Raw genomic sequence first — 13,030 nt, forward strand, 5'->3', positions numbered from 1 at the left:
TAAATAAGATCCAGCAATTCCCCTACTCAGCATATATCCAATGGAAATGAAGTCAGTATTTGAGATTCCCATGTTTATTGCAACACTATTCACAACAGCCAAGATATGAAATCAACCTAAGTGTCCATTGGTGGATGAATGGGTAAAAAAGAAATGTAGTACAAAAACTCAATGGAATACTATTCAGCAACAAAATGAATAAAATTCTATCATTCGTGGCAACATGGATGAACCTGGAAGACATTATGTTAAGTGAAATAAACCAGGCACAGAAAGACAGATACCACATAATCTCACTCATATGCGGAATCTAATAAAGTAGATCTCATAGAAGTACAGAGTAAAATATTGGTCAGCAGAGGGGAAAGGGAGAAGAAAGGGGGTCTTAGGGAGATGTTGGTCAACAGGTAAAAAGTTACAGTTAGATAGAAGGAATAGGTTCTGATGCTCTATTGCACAGTAGGGTGACTATGGTTAACAATGTTGTATATTTCAAAATAGCTAGAAGAGAGTATTTTGAATTTCCTCACCACAAATAGATGATAAACATATGCAGTAATGGATAAGCTAAATACCCTGACTTAATCATTATGCAATGTATACATGTATGGAAACATCATGCTGTACCCCATAAATATGTATAGTTATTATGTGTCAGTTAAAAGGAACACACAAAACAAAACAAAGCAAATAAAGAGCTTGTCATTTTGTTTGTAGTAACTGAATATTCTGAATGAGGAAGAAAGCAAGGGAACCTGGAATAATCTCTATAAAAGCAAATATTGTCTCAATGAGAAATTAAATATTCAGGAAAAATAATAAATATAGTATCAGCAACAGCAAAATAATTTTTATCTATAAAACCACAGATTAGTATCTTTATTGATCACCTAGTCCAGTGGTTTTAAAACATTTTTAAAAGAAGGTAATGTCTACTTTTTGCTATTTTGAAGTGGAATATGCCAAAATCAAAGAGAAAACAACTAAAAGGAAGCTGCTTTGATTAAAGTTGTGGTGGGACCCTCTAAGTTATGTTCACTTGTTTCCTTTTCTTTTCTGTAGAAGTGAAAAATTTAGTTCGAAAACTACTGATCTAGTATAGCCCATACTAGTCATCATATAGATAGAGTTAAGACCACATTAGATAAAATTAAGATTGCATCAGGTTTATCCATCAATGTCCTTCTAAAATAGCATGGGAAAGAAAAGATCCAATTACATAGAAACAGAACTGAGAAGTAACACACTCTATAAGCATGCATTTCTTATAGACACACACACACACATACACAAGCACACAATCTGCAAAAAGATATTCAGATTATGCTATGCTACATTGTACAAAGTAACTTACTGTGTACGCATATCCAAATGTCATTTGCGCGGCTGTGAACATAATGGAAAACTCCATGTGCTCCCCCCAATTTTTTCTAATTCAAGGGTTTATGTTTTAATAGTCATCTCTAGCTCAAAGCTTTTGCTTAAATGGAATTAGCTGTATTTAGGAACTGTTGTACTGTCTAGCTGACACTTCCCTCATTTCTACCATGTCATACCAGACATGGGACTCAGCCCTAAGACGTAATACATAATCTGTTTCATTTGGAATGTTGTTATTTGATTCTAGTCTTGTAACTCCCAAAACAATAGACTTAATTTTATTCTGCCAAATGCATTGTTTTGAGAGTTTATGTAAACTTTACTCTTTGAATGTTTAATATTGATTCATCACTGTGCAAACATTTACAAGATCAGGAGAAGAAAACGTGGCTTTGAAGGGGCTGCTGAAAAGCTTAGTGAACTGACATAATTTGGAAATTGCAAGAAGCTGCTCCCTGTTCTTGAAAACTCCTTGCAATGATTTATCAAGATACACATTTCCTAGCCTACTCTAAGGAGACAGAGCAATGATTAAAATGGTTGTGAAGTAGACGGGGACAAAACTGAAAGCAGTGACATAAAAGAGGGGACTGCAAAATAGCCTCACCACAAACCCATGATATGGGGAAGACAGGGATACGAGAAGAATGGGCAGGTTTTAGTGTATCCTGGGACTCAGGATCAAAGGAGAGAAGAAGCAGAGATGCCACCACTGTGTGTTGATGAGTAGGCATGAGCAGATAGTGGAGAGGACATATGGCAGGGGGTGATGATATAAAAGTGGAAGGGCTAAGGTTTTTGTCAGGTGGAAGTTGTGACTAGCTTTTTCATGTTTTGTTTTGGGGATAGCTAGATGCCTATTTTTATTCTTGCCAAAATTGGACCAACAGGTTCATGTACCCACTGCACAGTAACAGACCAATTACACTGAGACAGCAGGGTTTGCAGTAGAGAAAGAATTTAATAATCACAGGGTGGTGAGTGAGGAGATGGGAAGAGACCCGCAAATCCACTTGCCCAAGGAGTTCTGGGCTGAAGCTCTTAAGAGGACTGTGGAGGGTAAGGGGCTGGAAGATGGGATTGTTGACTGGTTGGGATAAGGGGGATGAAATAATCAGGCTGTGGAAACTGTATTCTTTGGTGAGTTGTCTTCTGTGGGGTCCTTCAGATCAGCTGAATCAGTAGTTTCATTGATGTGTAGGACCTGGAAGAATATCTCAAATGGAACTTAACAATTCACAGTGCTTAAGTTGTTGTCTATAGAGTAGTTAAGGGGAACTACCATCTTGTGAGAGGTCTATTTGATCCTGGGGCAATAGGCATTAAGCAACTATGAGCAAGCAGGTCAGAGAGCAAGCTGACCTCATGATTAATGTGGAATGTGCCACAAGCTTGGTTTATTTTTGTGACCCCCCCCCCCCACCAACTTCTTACCTGGTTAATTTCATAAAGCTTATAGAAACTGTTTCAAAATTAGGGATGTGTCTTAGCTTTCTAATATAACAAAGTACCACAAAATTAGTGGCTTAAAACAACAAAAATTTATTATTTTACAGTTTTGTAGATTGGAAGTACATGAGTCTCAAAGCAGGGCTGCACTCGTTTGGTAGACTGCAGGGGACACTCTGCTTCCCTGCCTTTGCCAGTCTCTACAGCCTGCTCATGTTCAGTGGCTCATGGTTCCTCCCTCCATCTTCAAAAACCACATCACTCCATCTCTCTGACTATTTGCCCATTGTCACATCTACTTCTGGAAAGGTCCTCTGCTTTTAGGGACTCGCGTGACTTGATTGGGTCCACCTGGATAATCCCCCCAATCTTTAAAATTCCTTAATTTAATCATGCTGGCAAAATCCCTTGACCATGTGAGCTGACATACTCATAGGTCATTATTCTGCCCACCACAGGAGAATGAATTCCTTCTCTGATCTCAGTGCTACTCTAATTCTTTTACTCAAAGCAAAATGAACCTACTAGTAGCCAAAGAATTCTGTTCTCTATTTCCTATAAAACTAATTGTCAAGCAATATCCTGTTATTTTCCGTTTCCTCTGTCCTGCCTAAAGAAGAGAGTCTCTAAATAGCTGAATGGTTCGGGGCCCCCATACTGGCTCAGTTTCTTGGTGTTTGGAGGGTGGATTAAAAAGCAGGAATACTTCTGTCATAACCAGATGATCATTTTAAAAGGAGAATGAGTATTTTGACCACTCTAACTTTATCCTCCGGGAAAATACTATGGCCTGGAGTGCTATCCACTTATAACACTCTAATCTCACTCTTCAGACTGGGAGGGGCACATTTTTCTTCCATATATTTCTAGGCAAGCACGCATGATTAGTAGAAAAAACAGACTTCTCATTGTGAAACTCTAAGCATTACATATTGTAAGACCTAAAATTCCAAGTGCTTCTTTGACATCTTTGAGACTTGCAGGCCCCCAAAGGCCTGGCTGTAAGTTCCCCTACTCTTGTCAGATGTCACCTGCTGTTAACAGAGTCTCATGCAATGCAAAAGGCTGTTCACTTGGGCAGTTCCCGTATCAGCCAGACCAGCTTCACCCTACCTGGTCTTCCACCTAATGGGTTTCACCTTCCTGCAGCCCATGAAATTATTCAAGCAAGCAAATCACATCCTCCCACAGGAAACAAGGGTCACCCCATTCTCTTGTCACTTCTAAGCCTGCCTCCCACAGCCTCTGCTGGCTCACTCTGTTGTCCCTGTGTGGTCCCTCATGGCATGGGCATACTCATTCCCTCGGCCTGTAAGTATATGTGACTAATAAACTGTTGCCAATCTCATCTGAGCAGTTTCAGACATCATGTGCTCAGCCATCCTGTACTCTTTATACGCTGCAGACTTTCTCCTTTACTAATGCTGTGAATAGAGAGTAGTGCAGACTTTCTCTTTTACTAATGCTGTGGATAGAGAGTAATCAGAACACATGCTTACTTTCCAAATGTATGGTCTGTCCTGTGGATAAAAGACAAATGGATGCTCCTAGTCCCTTGCTAAGAACTTCAGGCACAGTCTTCTTCATGCAAAGGGAAAAGAAGTCAATATATATATTCAGATCAGGGGGTCACAGGATTTTTCTAGGGAGTTCCAGTAACACTGTTGAAATGTGGCAGAGGACAGAGAATAAGGAAATTGGTTGAACAGGCAGCTCAGTAGCTTTACTGGGTATAAAATGATCTCTGAAACTACATTAATAGTCTCTGGAATGTGTTGGGGTTGGGGAGAGGTTTCTGGTAAGACTAGGCTCCATTCTATTTCACTTTCCCAACAAAGTTTTTTCTTGACTTTTGTAGAAATAGGAAGTATGTGTGCCATAGCAAGGTCTAAATCCAGAAGAGATAAATGGCTAGAAGGTAAAAGGAACTCCTACAAATCAAGAAAAGATAGTAAATTCAATAGAAAAAATAGGTAAATGATGTGGCTAGACAATTGGCAGAAAGAGAAATCCTGATGGCTAGTAAATACTGAAGAGATGCTAAATCTTAATAGTAATCAAGGAAATGCTGTTCAAAATAACAATACTACTTTACACTCATCATTTGGCAAACATGAGAAAGTCAGATAATATCAAGTGCTGGTGGGGATAGGGGACTGGGTTCCTCATGCTCTGCTGGGGACAGTGTGAACAGGTACAGCTATTCTGCAGTGCACCCTGACATAATTTTTGAAATTAGGCATACTTGTACTCATGACTAGCACCTTTGTTACTAGTAATATATCCCAGCGAAGTCATTAAGGAAATGTTTATGAGGGTATTCAGCCAAGTGGTAATTGTGGTAGCAAAGAATTGGAAGCAAACTAGATGACCATTGATTGCCAAGGCAATATATAAAGTGTGATTGTATGATCAGATTCTCAGTATCAGTTAAAAATAATAATTTAAGTTTACATTTAGCAACATGGATAGACCTCAGAAATATAATATTGAATCAAAATAACTTGAGAAACAGGATAACACTTAGATTTAATAGCTTTTATTTAAATTGAAACTCCAACATAAAACATGCCATATATTTTAAAAATATCTCTAAGTAGATGTTTGAAAGGTGGATTGGAAGGAGAATGTCTATGGAGGGGAAAAGGGAAGTGGGATCGTAGATGGGAAATAAAGATGAAAATATAATAAAGTAAGATACAACCAACAAGAGGCCCTACCTTGACTGATAATGATAGTGTGCCACAAAATGGGGTTTTATTTAACTCAATTCTGGGTACTTATTCTTAAGAAATAAAAAAGGTAGGGAGGAAGGAATGAAGAACGAAAGAAAGAAGGAAGGAAGCTAGTTGTTGAATGTGGGGGCCAGGTAATAGGAAACTGACTTTTGGAGTTTGACTCAACCACTGAGCCAATTCTCTTTTTTTCTTTTCTTTTTTTGAGACAGAGTGGTGCTCTGTCACCCAGGCTGGAGTACAGTGGCATGATGTCTGCTTACTGCAGCCTACACCTCCCAGTTCAAGTGATTCTCCTGCCTCAGCCTCCCAAGTAGCTAGGATTACAGGCATGTGCTACCACGCCTGGCTAATTGTTTGTGGTTTTAGTAGAGATGAGATTTCACCATGTTGGCCAGGCTAGTCTCGAACTCCTGGACTCAAGTGATTCACCCACTTCAGCCTCCCAAAGTGCTGGGATTATAGGTGTGAGCCACGTGCCTGGTCCCACTGAGCCGATTCTCTTATTGTCACTTTGGACTCCTCCCAGTGAGGACAAATAGACACTGAGGACATCATGACTTAGCAGAAAGAAACTTGGAGTGCAAGACAAGAGACCTGCACCTTTCTTTCAGCTCTGTTCCAAGCTGCTTGGTCACAGACATCTCTTCTGTTAGATGAGGATAACAGGATCTGCTCTACCTGCCCTGGAGGGTCTTTGCAAGAATGAAGTTAGGGGGAAAAAAAGTGACAGAACATATTGAAAACTTTTCATAAATATCAGATGCCTTATTTGTTGTGACACTGTGGGTGGACAGATGATTTCAGTTGAGAGAAGAATTAAGATTCCTATGCCCTGCGTTTAACTGGGTCTTGGTTACCCTGAAAGACTGAGAGAGCAAAACCCAAATATATAGGGAGTTTTTCTTAACTGTCCTCCCACCATGGCTTATTTGCTTCCTTCTGAAAGTTCAAAATTGATGCTATTAATTTGGGGTGTCAACAGTTATTAATAGATCCTTGGGCCAGCAGATTTTTGTTCCTGCTCTGGAGGGCAGGCATAACTCTGATGTGAATTGGACGTGTTAAATACTGGAGTGGATTACTGAAAGAAGGAAGAAAGGGAAAGTTGCATTTCTTGAGTGTCAAGAATGGATATTTGAGACATCATTTAATTATATAGTAGTTCAGTGAGGTAGCAATCACCATCAACATCTTGGAGATAACAGGCTCAGGGAAGCTTAACATGTTCTCAGTGACAGAACATCACACACACAAAGTGGCAGAATTGGAGTTTGAATTAGAATGATGCCAAAGCCAATTATTTTGTTCTCTATACCCCTGAGGTCTTAGGGCTCATCTAATACCCTTTTTTTTGCCTCTAAAACTTCTCCCTGCATTTTCAGGCGAGAAAACTGAGTTCAGTCCACAATGACTGAACTAATCTACACTCCCACCAGCAATGTGTAAGTGTTCCCTTTTCTCTACTACCTCATGAGAATCTGTTATTTTTTGACTTTTTAATAATAGCCATTCTGACTGATGTAACATGGGATCTCATTGTGATTTTGATTTTTATTTCCCTAAAGAATAGTGATATTGAGTATTTTTCATGTTTCTTGGCTGCATGTATGTCTTCTTCTGAAAAGTGTCTGTTCATGTCCTTTGCCCACTTTTTAAAGGGGTAGTGTTTTTGCTTGTATGTTTGTTTAAGTTCCTTGTACATTCTGGATATTAGACATTTGTCAGATATAGAGTTTGAAGATATTTTTCTCCCATTCTGTAGGTTGCCTGTTTACTCTGACAGTTTCTTTTGTTGTGAAGAAGCTTGTTAGTTCAAGAGCTTCTTTAGGGTCCCATTTGCCAATTTTTGCTTTATTGCAATTGCTTTTGGCATTTTGTTGTGAAATCTTTGCCATTTTCTATGTCCAGCATGGTATCGCCTAGGTTATCTTCCCCCTGGAAGAAGAATTTTTAAGTTTTGCATTTAGGTCTTTAATTTATCTTGAGTTGATTTTTCTATATGGTGTAAGGAGGGGGTCCATTTTCAATCTTCTGCATATGGCTAGGCTGTTATCCCAGCACCATTTTTTGTTTTGTGTTTTTTTTTTTTTATTATACTTTAGGTTTTAGGGTACATGTGCACAATGTGCAGGTTTGTTACATATGTATCCATGTGCCATGTTGATTTCCTGCACCCATTAACTTGTCATTTAGCATTAGGTATATCTCCTAATGCTGTCCCTCCCCCCTCCCCCCACCCCACAACAGTCCCTGGAATGTGATGTTCCCTTTCCTGTGTCCATGAGTTCTCATTGTTCAATTCCCACCTATGAGTGAGAACATGCGGTGTTTGGTTTTTTGTCCTTGCGATAGTTTACTGAGAATGATGTTTTCCAGTTTCATCCATGTCCCTACAAAGGACACGAACTCATCATTTTTTATGGCTGCATAGTATTCCATGGTGTATATTTGCCACATTTTCTTAATCCAGTCTATCGTTGTTGGACATTTGGGTTGGTTCCAACTCTTTGCTATTGTGAATAGTGCCGCAATAAACATATGTGTGCATGCCAGCACCATTTTTTGAATAGGAAGTCCTTTTACCATTGCTTGTTTTTGTCAGCTTTGTCAAAGATCAGATGGTTGTAGGTATGTAGCTTTATTTCTGGGCTCTCTATTCTATTCCATTGTTCTATGTGTCTGTTTTTATACCAGTACCATGCTATTTTGGTTACTGTAGACTTGTAGTACAGTTTGAAGTTGGGCAATGTGATTACCCTAGCTTTGTTCTTTTTGTTTAGGATTGCCTTGGCTATTCTGGCTCATTTTTGGTTCCATATGAATTTTAGAATAGTTTTTTCTAGTTCGGTGAAGAATGTCATTGGTAGTTTGATAGGAATAGCATTGAATCTGTAAATTGCTTTGGGCAGTATGGCCATTATAATGATATTGATTCTTCCTATCAATGAGCATGAAATATTCTTCCATTTGTTTGTGTCATTTCTGATTTCTCTGAGCAATGTTTTGTAATTTTCATTGTACAGATCTTTCACTTCCCTGATTAGCTGTATTACTAGGCATTTTATTCTTTTTGTGGCAATTGTGAATGGGATTGCATTCCTGAGTTGGCTCTTGGCTTGGATGCTATTAGTGTATAAGAATGCTACTGATTTTTGTACATTGATTTTGTATCCCAAAATTTTGCTGAACTTGCTTTTCAGCCCAGGGAGCTTTTGGGCTGAGACTATGGGATTTTCTAGATATAGAATCACGTCATCTGCAAGCAGGGATAGTTTGACTTCCTCTCTTCCTATTTGCATGCCTTTTGTTTCTTTCTCTTGCCTGATTGCTCTGGCCTGGACTTACAACACTATGTTCAATAGGAGTGGTGAGAGTGGACACTTATTTTGGTTTTCAAGGGAAATGCTTCCAGCTTTTGCCTATTCAGTATGATGTTGGCTGTAGGTTTGTCATATAATGGCTCCTATTATTTTAAAGTATGTTCCTTGGATGTTGAATTTTATCAAAAGCCTTTTCTTCATCTATTGAGATAATCATGTAGTTTTTGTCTTTAGTTCTGTTTATGTGATGATTCACATTTATTGATTTGCATATTGTATTAGTCTGTTCTCATGCTGCTAATAAAGACATACCAGAGACTGGATAATTTATAAAGGAGAGGTTTAATGGACTCACAATTCCACATGGCTGGGGAGGTCTCACAGTCATGGTGGAAAGCAAAGGAGAAAGAAAGGCACATCTTACATGACAGCAGGCAAGACAGCTTGTGCAAGACAACTCCCATTTATAAAACCATCAGCTGTCATGAGACTTACTACCATGAGAACAGTATGGGGGAAATCACCCCCATAATTCAATTATCTCCATCTGGCTCTACCCTTGACACATGGGGATTATTACAATTCAAGGTGAGATTTTGATGGGGGGACACAGCCCAACCATATCATGTATGTTGAATGAACCTTGCATCCAAGTGATATCAAACCTCTTCCTAATTCCCTTTTCCTCCTACCCTTCCCAGTCTCTAATATCCTTCATTCATTCTATTTTGTACATCTGTGAGATCAACTTTTTTTTAGCTTCCACATATGGGTAAAAATATCTGGTGTTTAGTTTTTTGTTCCTGGCTAGTTTCACTTAATATTATGTCCTCCTGTTCCATCCATGGTGCTGCGAATGGCAGGATTTTATTGGTTTTATGGCTAGATAATAGCCCAGTGTGTATATATACCATATTTTGTCCATCCATTCACCTGCTGTTGGAGACCTAGATTGATTCCATATCTTGGCTATTGTGAATAAACAATAAACATGGGGGTGCTATGACAAACATGAGGGTACACATGCAAAATATTTCTTAACATCTTTTTTTTCTAGTTCTTCTACCCCTTATTTTATCACCAAACCCTGCACTATCTCCTCTTTTTTTTTTTTTTTAAATAACTGATGCTTGCTTTACAGGAAGCCCCAGAAAACACTGTGCCTTGGAATTCCTAGGCACTTAACTTACAAATATAAGGGAACCAAGGATCAGAAGCTGGATTTGAAGACATTGCAAGGAAGGTGTTTCCTAGAGTAATCTATAGATGGAATTGATTCTGTAGAAAGGTGATGAACCCTGACCATTGAGTGTTGAAGCTAAGATGAGGAGACTACTTGTAGAAATATTCGAAAGTAACTAAAACACATAGGGGCTGGGGATGGATGGTTAGTCAGATTATTGACTCGAATGGCTTGTAATTAGATTCTGATCTGAATTTAAATTACTTAGGAAAGGAATGGCTTTTCAGCAGAAAAATATATGCATCAATAGCACCTACCAGTCCCAACAAATGATTCTATATATTTTTTTAAGTTGGTGAATTTTATTATATATATTTTGCCACAATTAAAAATAAAAAATAATTTGAAGGGAAATAATTTTAACAAATAAAACAAATGGAGTGGAAGGAGATATGGAGGGTTAGTAGTCGACAGGCATTATGTTCAGCAAGATGAATAAGCTCTAGAGATCTGCTGAATGACATGGTACTTATACTCAACAATAACTTATTGTACACTTAAAAATTTGTTAAGAGATCTCATGTTAAGTGTTCTTGCAACAATACAGTAAAATAAACATAACTTTTACACTTTTTTTAAAAGGTTATGCACCTCATAAAAGTGATAGAGAAGGAGACAGCCAAATGCTGCCCAGGCCATTGTGCACAGGGAGCTTGCCTAAACATGCCTACAGTGAAAAATTCTGTCACTTAACACGTGTAGTATGTGTAGACAAGCTCCTTGGGTTTTCCTACTTTACTGTGCATTATAACTCGTGTCAAGTTCAAAGATATTCTGTCCCTTAACACATGCATAGTAAGGGAAATAAATCAATATGGAGTGGCTCAGACTAAGGGCCCACCTGTGCACTGGGACAATGGGGTGGACCCACCTGGCATCCACGCCTTATAAAGTGGGGAGAAGCCTGGCCTCTTGAGCTCATGTCTGGTGGCCTGGTATTCAATCTGTGAGGTGGAAGCCTGTTAAAAGGTCCCCCTTTTCTCTCTGAGAGCTTTCTTTTAATTCTGCTCTCCTCACCTTTCAATGTGTCCACGTACCTAATTTTTCCTGGTTGTGACACAAGAACCGGATTTTAGCTGAACTAAAGAGCAAAAAATCCTGCATCAAAAGGAGAGCCAAGGCTCAAAAAAAAATAGTCTTTCAAATTTTTCATTGATTTTAATTCAGTGACTATTTCTCTGAACAATAAAGTTGCAACTTATTCGAATAAAAACACTCAAAGGGAACACTAAAACTTACAATTGAATGCGTCATTTGCCTGATTATAGGTCTTTGGGAATCTGCAAGGTAACCTTTATTCCTGCAAGATATAGATCTTAGCTTTTCTTTTTTTTAAATTATTATTATTATACTTTAAGTTCTAGGGTCCACGTGCACAATGTGCAGGTTTGTTACATATGTACACATGTGCCATGTTGGTGTGCTGCACCCATTAACTCATCATTTACATTAGGTATATCTCCTAATGCTATCCCTCCCCACTCCCTCCACCCCGCGACAGGCCCCAGTGTGTGATGTTCCCCTTCCTGTGTCCATGTGTTCTCATTGTTCAATTCCCACCTATGAGTGAGAACATGCGGTGTTTGGTTTTCCGTCCTTGCGATAATTTCCTGAGAATGATGGTTTCCAGCTTCATCCATGTCCCTACAAAGGACATTAACTCATCCTTTTCTATGGCTGCATAGTATTCCATGGTGTATATGTGCCATATTTTCTTAATCCAGTCTATCACTGATGGACATTTGGGTTGGTTCCAAGTCTTTGCTATTGTGAATAGTGCCTCAGTAAACATACGTGTGCATGTCTTTATAGCAGCATGATTTATAATCCTTTGGGTATATACCCAGTAATGGAATGGCTGGGCCAAATGGTATGTCTAGTTCTAGATCCTTAAGGAATCACCACACCAACTTCCACAATGGTTGAACTAGTTTACAGTCCCACCAACAGTGTAAGAGTGTTCCTATTTCTCCACATCCTCTCCAGCAGCTGTTGTTTCCTGGCTTTTGAATGATCACCATTCTAACTGGGGTGAGATCGTATCTCATTGTGGTTTTGATTTGCACTTCTCTGATGGCCAGTGATGATGAGCATTTTTTCATGTGTCTGTTGGCTGCAGAAATGTCTTCTTTTGAGAAGCGTCTGTTCATACCCTTCGCCAACTTTTTGTTGGTTTGATTTTCTCTTGTAAATTTATTTGAGTTCTTTGTAGATTCTAGATATTAGCCCTTTGTCAGATGAGTAGATTGCAAAAATTTTCTCCCATTCTGTAGGTTGCCTGTTGACTCTGATGGTAGTTTCTTTTGCTGTGCAGAAGCTCTTTAGTTTAATTAAATCCCATTTGTCAATTTTGGCTTTTGTTGCCATTGCTTTTGGTGTTTTAGACATGAAGTCCTTGCCCATGCCTATGTCCTGAATGGTACTGCCCAGGTTTTCTTGTAGGGTTTTTATGGTTTTAGGTCTAATATTTACGTCTTTATTCCATCTTGAATTAATTTTTGTATAAGGTGTAAGGAAGGGATCCAGTTTCAGCCAAGACTTAAAAAAAGAAATAGTCTTTCGAATTTTTCATTGATTTTAATTCAGTGACTATTTCTCTGAACAATAAAGTTGCAACTTATTTGAATAAAAACACTCAAAATAAAGGGAACACTTAAACTTACAATTGAATGCATCATTAGCCTGATTATACGTCTTTGGGAATCTGCAAGGTAACCTTTATTCCTGCAAGGTATAGATTTTAGCTTTGGTGAATCTGACAATTATGTGTCTTGGAGTTGCTCTTCTTGAGGATTATCTTTGTGGCATTCTCTGTATTTCCTGAATTCGAATGTTGGCCTGCCTTGCTAGGTTGGGGAAGTTCTCCTGGATAATATCCTGAAGAGTGTTTTCCAACTTGG

The 13,030-nt window shown here is 38.7% G+C and overlaps 1 protein-coding gene across 2 annotated transcripts in view; it reads left to right on the forward strand.

Moving 5' to 3' along the window:
• TNFSF4 (TNF superfamily member 4) overlaps positions 1-13,030 on the forward strand; it is a 230,892-nt gene that overhangs the window by 162,356 nt on the left and 55,506 nt on the right. The window lies entirely within an intron of this gene.

The sequence above is a fragment of the Nomascus leucogenys genome, chromosome 12 (genome assembly GCF_006542625.1).
Source record: "Nomascus leucogenys isolate Asia chromosome 12, Asia_NLE_v1, whole genome shotgun sequence".
Taxonomy (NCBI): Eukaryota; Metazoa; Chordata; class Mammalia; order Primates; family Hylobatidae; genus Nomascus; species Nomascus leucogenys.